Source organism: Sus scrofa, chromosome 3, assembly GCF_000003025.6.
Source record: "Sus scrofa isolate TJ Tabasco breed Duroc chromosome 3, Sscrofa11.1, whole genome shotgun sequence".
NCBI classification, from domain to species: domain Eukaryota; kingdom Metazoa; phylum Chordata; class Mammalia; order Artiodactyla; family Suidae; genus Sus; species Sus scrofa.
In genome coordinates this window covers 32,335,166-32,342,262 of record NC_010445.4, presented here as the reverse complement: position 1 = coordinate 32,342,262, position 7,097 = coordinate 32,335,166, and the positions used below count along the sequence as shown (strand labels likewise).

At 48.6% G+C, this 7,097-nt stretch overlaps 1 protein-coding gene across 4 annotated transcripts in view; it reads left to right on the top strand.

The window, feature by feature from the left end:
* The window catches only part of NUBP1 (nucleotide binding protein 1), a 28,347-nt gene continuing 23,392 nt past the window's right edge, over positions 2,143–7,097 (top strand). For all 4 annotated transcript variants that reach the window (XR_002342151.1, XR_002342149.1, XM_021085765.1 and 1 more), the window contains exon 1: positions 2,143–2,363. The gene's annotated coding sequence lies outside the window, so the exon portion shown is untranslated. The remainder of the gene's footprint in view (positions 2,364–7,097) is intronic.

The following is a 7,097-nucleotide window of genomic DNA, read 5'->3' as shown; positions in this document are numbered from 1 at the left end:
GACTAGCAGAAATATTTGCCAAACAGATAACCGGTAAAAGACCTGTATCCAGAATATTAACAGTAATCTCAAAACTCAATACTTAAAAAAACAATTTTAATGGGCATAAAACTTGAACAGACACTTAAGAAAGATAGGCTGATGGCACACGAGCCCCTGACAGGATGGCACCATCATTTCTCACTAAGGAACTGCAAATTAAGAGCTCAATACAATGCTGCTACGCACCTATTAGAATGTCAGAAATCGGAAAGATAGGTTACACTCGCTGTTGGTGAGAATAGGGAGCAACTAAAATCCTCAGACACTGCAGGTGGGAATGGAAAACCACTTTGGAGAGCAGTCCCCCCCATCCCACCTGTAGGTGTTTACTCCAGAGCAATGAAGGTGTGTGTTTTCACAAAGACTTGTGTTAACGATGCTCAGAGCCGCTTTATTGGTAACATCCACAAGCTGGAAGGAATCCAAATATCCAACCACAGGTGACTGGATTAACCAGCTGTGGTGGCATCACCTCGTGGAACACACGACCCAGCAGCCGGAGGAAGTGGACGTCACACACGCAATAACATGGATGAACCTGAAAAAACCATGCTGAAAGAAGCCAGGTGAAAAGGAGTGCATGCTGTATGCGTCCACTTATATAAAATCCTAGAGAATCTACACTAATCCACAGAGAGGAAATAGAGTAGTACGGGCCTGGAGGGGTCATCGGCAGGCTTGCAAAAGGTCACAAGGAAACGGGGGATGATAGGTGCGTTCGTGACCTTGAGTGTGTGATGGTGTCACAGGTGTCTACACACGTCGAAGCCTTGCCACTGTAGACTTTAAAAACGTGCAGTCTGTGGTCTGTCAATTATTCCTCCATAAAGCTGTGTAAGACAAACTACCAATGGCTGACACCTATATCCTGCTCCACCGTGCCAGGCATTTTTTAAATTTATTTGACACATATCAAATTATTTACTCATACTGACTTATTTAATCCTTCCAACAATAACCCTCTGAGGGAGGTCACATTATTATTGCCATTTTGCAGAGGAGGAAACTGAGACATGAAGAAAAGATTTGAAAGCTGGTCCATGGGGAACCAGAGTTTGAACACAAACGCCTGGCCTTCAAAAATCTATATCCTTAACCGGCACATGAGCAAACGTCTCCATATACAATGGATCTGAACCTTACTTTACAACTCAATTATGCGCCAAGGGCCTGCAGTGTTACCTAGTCCTTTGTTAGATATTTTTGCTGGAACAAAGGGAAAAGGTAGGAAAGTCTCAACATTTCTTCCTAGGGCCTGGCTTCTTTCATCATAAGTGGGGGGATACTACCATCTAGTGGTGAAAAACAAAACTGCAGAAGCCTCCCGCGCCTGTCAAAGGTGGGTCTTCACCTGCAGCGTATTTAAGACGTTCTAGTCCGGCTAAATCAGCGTCTAAATTGCTAATGCTTTGACCCAGGTGCTTGTCTTATTTCATCCACTAACCTGTTTGTGATTAAGAGCAACTTTCCCGGTCTAAGCCTCAGTTCCCCCATCTCTAAACAAGGTGTAACATCTCACCTATGCAGTTCTCACCTATACCAAGTGAACTTAAACACAAATACGTGTTGGATCTTTGCTCTGTGATCAGTGCTTTGCATGAATTAATTATTTTATCCCCAGAGCAACATGGGACAAAATGCTCTCATTATACTCATTTTACAGATGAGCCAGCGAAGGCTGGAGGCATGAAGGAACCTGCCCAGTGTTAATCTGCCCATTAGAGTCTGGGTTTGAACACGTGTCATCCGACTTCGGAGCAGGAGTGTAAACCCCCGTGTAATCTGCCCTCACCCATCTCCCATCCCAACCACGGAAGTCTGTAGTGCCAGGGCTAGAAACCCTGAGAGGTTTTTAAACGTGCTATGATGTGATTTAAAATTAAAAAGAACATACATTTGGTCTTTGTCCCCATTTCTAGAACGGGGCTCCTAAAATTCTTGGAACTTCCCCAGTGGAGAGAGCAGTAAAGCTGTTTCTTGTTATGTTAATTTGGTGACTGGTGACGTCGCTCAAGGATGGAGCTGGTTGCCAAGGAAACCAACCATGCGGTGGGAGGATTGAAACTTTCAGCCCCACCCCCAGCTTCCGGGAAGGGGAGAGGTCCTGGGTTGAACCAACTGCGGACCATCAATCTTGAGCAGGTAATGAAACCTCCTTAAAAAGGACGGTAGCCTTCGAAGCTTCTAGGTTGGTGAAAGCTTGGAGGCGTGGGGAGAGCGTGTGCCTGGAGAGGGTGTGGAGTCGCCCTTTCCCCGTGCTTTGCGTCTCTTCCATCTGGCTCTTCCTGGGTTATCGCTTCTTGGGATAATCTGCCTACCTAGTAAGTAAAATGTTTCTCTGACTTTGTGACCCGTTCTAGTAAATTAATCAAATCTAAAGAGAAAGGAAATTATGGGAACCTCTGATTTATAGCCGGTCAGTCCGAAGCACAGGTAATAGCCTAGGCTTGCAAGTGGGGTTTGGGGCAGGTGGGAGGTGGAGGGGCGGGCAGTCTTGGAGAACTGTGCTCTCAACCTTTGGAATCTGCTGCTTTCTCCAAAGGGTCAAACTTGGATTTAGGACAGCCCGTTCGTGTGGGGGGCATTTTTGGTTGGTATGGAAAACCACCCCCACCCCCCGCACCTCCCACCCACTGGAAAATGGGGTTCAGGACCTCTTGACATGCCCAAGCTCCCCGCACAAGGTTCGGACTTAATGGATGTCGGGGAGGAAGACCTGGGTAAGATACCCTGGGTGGTGGATGACAACGTGTAGCCAGGCTGAGAAACCCTGCTGTGCAAAGTATAAGCCCTGTGTGCCAACCGTCCCAATGCAGATTTAAACCCCGATAATTTCAGAAGTAGAAACAGATTGTGCTTTTAGAATTAATTTTAGGTGCATGGAAAAAAGAAACTTGCAGAAGGATCAGGGAGCTCCTATCTGTTCCCCCAACCCTGTTGCCCCATTATTAATTCTTTACATCCTGCATGGGTGGGATCTGAGTGTCAGCACTGGAGACACAAGATTGATACAGTAGTATTAGCTCAAGTCTATAGTTTACATTAGAATTCACTCTTTATGTATTTTATATTATTTTATATTTTATTTTATATTATTTTATAATAACACGTATAATATATTTTATTTTATTTGATCCCTGGTCCAGAAACTCATAAAACCTGCGCCACAGCAGTGACAACGCCAGGTCCTTAATTGCTAGGCCACCAGGGAACTCCAAGGGTTCACTCTTAATGTTGTACCTTCTATGACATTTGACAGGTGCATAAAGTCAACTGACCACCATTAGAGTGTCACAAATCCACTGCCTAAGATCCCCTGTGTTCTGCCTTATCACCCTCCCCCCCTTTACCCCCTCCCCAACCTCTGGCAGGAGCTCATCTTTTTACCTTCTGTAGTTTTACAAACTTATTTTGAGACTCATTAAAAAGTGTAGCTAGTTAAATCCACGATGACACACTTTAACATTTTAATTAGGTTGTTTAGTCATCCTAGCCATCTTCCATCAGAGGGATGGAAATAAAACAATTTAGGTCTGTTGTTTCAAACTAAAGATAGAGAGGACATGTAAGCTTTCAAGAGCTGATGTGTGTAAGTTTGTGGCATTCATGCTTCGGAAGTTAAAGAGAAACCTGGGCTCAGACTTTTGGAACCCGTTGTACTTGGGAAAGGAACATCAGGGGATCCCACAGGCCAGCAGCTTTGGGAAGATGCTGCTGAGGGCTGTCTCGTGGGGGACTGGGTCATGGCTGGACAGGCAGGGGGGTGGAAGGGCAGTTGTGGCAGAAGGACCTGTGTGAGCAGAGTAAGGGGCTTGGGTCCCCAGAGAAATGCCAGATGTTCAGTGGTTAGGGCTCAACAGCCACGTGGCCCAGGGCAAGAAATGAGGCTGGAGGGTAAGATGGATCATGGAGGCCGCTGAAAACCATGCGAAGTTTGCATGTGAGCCTGTGGGCCATAGGGAGCCATGGAAGGATTAAGAGCAGCCAAGCGAGGCGGTCTGATTTGCAAAGGGAAAGAACAATAGGCCTGTGGCAAAGAAACCACAGGAAGAACTTTTTTTTTTAATTAGAGCATAGGTGATTTACAGTGTTGTGTCAATTTCTGCTGTACAGCATAGTGACCCAGTCATATATACATAGATGCATTTTCTTTCTCATATTATCTTCCAGCATATTCTATCCCAAGAGATTGGATAGAGTTCCCCGTGCTGTGCAGCAGGACCTCATTGCTCATCCCTTCTAAATGTCATGGTTCGCATCTGCTAACATCAAACGCCCCGTCCATCCCACTCCCTCCTCCCTCCGCCCTGGCAACCACAAGTCTGCTCTCCGTGTCTATGAGGGTTTCTGTTCTGTAGACAGGTTCATTTGTGCCATATTTTAGATGGCACGTATAAGTGATTTCACTATCAGTCCAGTGTCCCCCACCGTCTGGGTCTCCACCTCCCGGCATCTGCACCTGCCCTCGATATACCTTCCTGGGTATGACCGTGGGACTAGGTCTCACCAGTGGAAAGTGAGTAGAGGAGTTCCCTATGGGCTCAATGGGTTAAGGATCCAGCATGGTCACTGCTGTGGCCAGGGTTCGATCCCTGGCTGGGGAGCTTAGACATGCTGCAGGCATGGCAAAAAAAAAAAAAAAAAGAAAGAAAGAAGAAAGAAAAGAATCAGGGAGTTCCCTTCATGGCTCAACAGTTAATGACCCTGACTAGGATCCATGAGGATGCGGGTTCGATCCCTGGCCTCACTCAGTGGCTTTAGGATCCGGCGTTGCGGTGAGCTGTGATGTAAGTCGCAGACTCGGCTTGGATCCCAAGTTCTGTGGCTGTGGTGTAGGCCGACAGCTGTATCTCCAATTCAACCCCTAGCCTGGGAACTCCCATATGCCTCGGGTGCAGCCCTAAAAAGCAAAAAAAAAAAGGAGAGAGAGAGAGAGAGAGAAAGAAAATGAGCAAATAGGTGTCACGTCTCACTCAGCAGGAGCATTTAATTTCCACTCTCCACCTTTGAAGTCTTGTGTTCAGACGGTAGCAGCATCAGATGTGGCGCCTGTCTGCTGCCCTGAGAGCTCCCATGAACAGGGCCCTGCCCATGAGGCTGTATTTGGAGCAGGCACAAAATAAGCCTTGTTGCCTTGAGCCTCTGCTGTCTGGTGGATGTTTGTTCTGGCAACAGAGCGTCGCCTGGCTATTACAGAAAATACTGCAGGTCCAGGAGGACGAGGGCCTGAGCTAAGAAAGTCAGGGCGAAGGAAGCTGTGGCGTGTCCGTTGTTCACGTCACCCCAAATCAGGAAGCATTAATTTAGCTGCCGGGTCCTCGGCTGGCTGGGCGGTTCCCGTGGACTCGCCCACACACCTGCGGTCACCTGTGACTCTGCAGCACTTGTGGGTCTGGGGTTGCTGGTGAGGGATGGCCTTGGCTGGGGCCATGGGCTCGCTCAGCTCCCCTGGGTGTCTTAGCTTCAGCGGGCCAGGCTGGAGATATCCTCGCAGCCACCAGCAGAGGGCAAGCGAGGGAAGAAGGGCGGGTGCTTGCATAAGGTTTTTCCACTTGCAAACATCTCATTAGCCAAGTAAGCCCCATGCCTGAGCCCCAGTCGAGGGCTAGAACCAGAAGCACTGCACATCTAGCAGGAATTCTTGTTGTGGTGCATCAGAAGTGAATCCAGCTAGTATCCATGAGGATTCGGGTTTGATCCCTGGCCTAGCTCAGTGGGTTGGGGATCCTGTGTTGCCATGAGCTGTGGTGTAGGTCTCAGACAAGGCTCGGATCTGGCATGGCTGTGGCGTGGGCTGCCAGCTGTATTGGTTTCAGCCCCTAGGCCGGGAACATCTATATGCCATAAGTATGGCCCTAAAAAGCAAAAAAAAAAAATTAATTTAAAAAGCCAGACAGCAAAGGGCACAGATAAAGGGTTGAAGAATTGAGCCATGTGTGCAGCCAGCCCACCACAGCCCCCAGAGGGGAGGCCCAGGACTTGGTACCTGATTGGATGAAAAGGGAGATGCCCCAAATGTTTCTGACTCTGGGTGCCGATGGGTACCCGAGCCCCAAACATACCTGCCCCTCCACCCATCAAGATGTGGCTTCTGCTCCCCCACCCCTTGAACCTGGGCGGCCCTGTGACTTGCTGTGGCCAACAGAGTGTGAGAGAGTGCCCCTGTGCCAGGTCTCAGCCCTGTCCAACTGCCATGGAAAGGTACTCTCAGGCTGGACCACTGAATGAGGCAAGGCCGTGTGGGGAGGGGAAATGCAGGCAGACGTGGGAGGGAGATTCTTGGATCTTCTAATCAGCTCCCGCCTGAACGAAACCAACCGCAGTGAGCTGGGATCAAATCAGGAGTCACAAGCAATAAGAAACCATTGTTATCTTAACCAGTGTGTATTGGGATCATTTGTTATGCAGCAATTGATAACTGATACAGGGGAGACAGAGAACTAAGCAAGGCCAGTGCCCAGGTTTATGACTTGAGTTCTTAGGCAGTGGTGGTGCCAGTCTCTGCGATGAGAACTCCAGAGGCAGGAACTGGTTTGAGGAGAAAGTTGTGGACAAGAGTTTGTTATGCTCTGCGATGAGAACTCCAGAGGCAGGAACTGGTTTGAGGAGAAAGTTGTGGACAAGAGTTTGTTAAGCCTGCAGTAAAACCTACATAGGCATCAACTGGGACACAGGTGTCTCACCTTAGGGAGAAATAGGGGCTGCAGACTGGGGAAATGTGCCCATGGGATAACGGAGGATATAAAGCTGTCCATCGGGAAGGAAGTGGAAAGTGCAATTCAGAGTGGGCTGAGGCGTTCCCTTCGTGGCTCAGTGGTTAATGCACCCGACTAGGATCCATGAGCATGTGGGTTCGATCCCTGGCCTCACTCAGTAGGTTAAGGATCTGGCATTGCCGTGAGCTGTGGTGCAGGTCTCAGACGAGACTCAGATCGGCTGTGGTGTAAGCCGGCAGCTGTAGCTCCAGTTCGAATCCTAGCCTGGGAACTTCCTTCCATATGCTGCGGGTGTGGCCCTAAAAAAGCCAAAAAGGGGGGGGGGGGATGAGTCTTGAG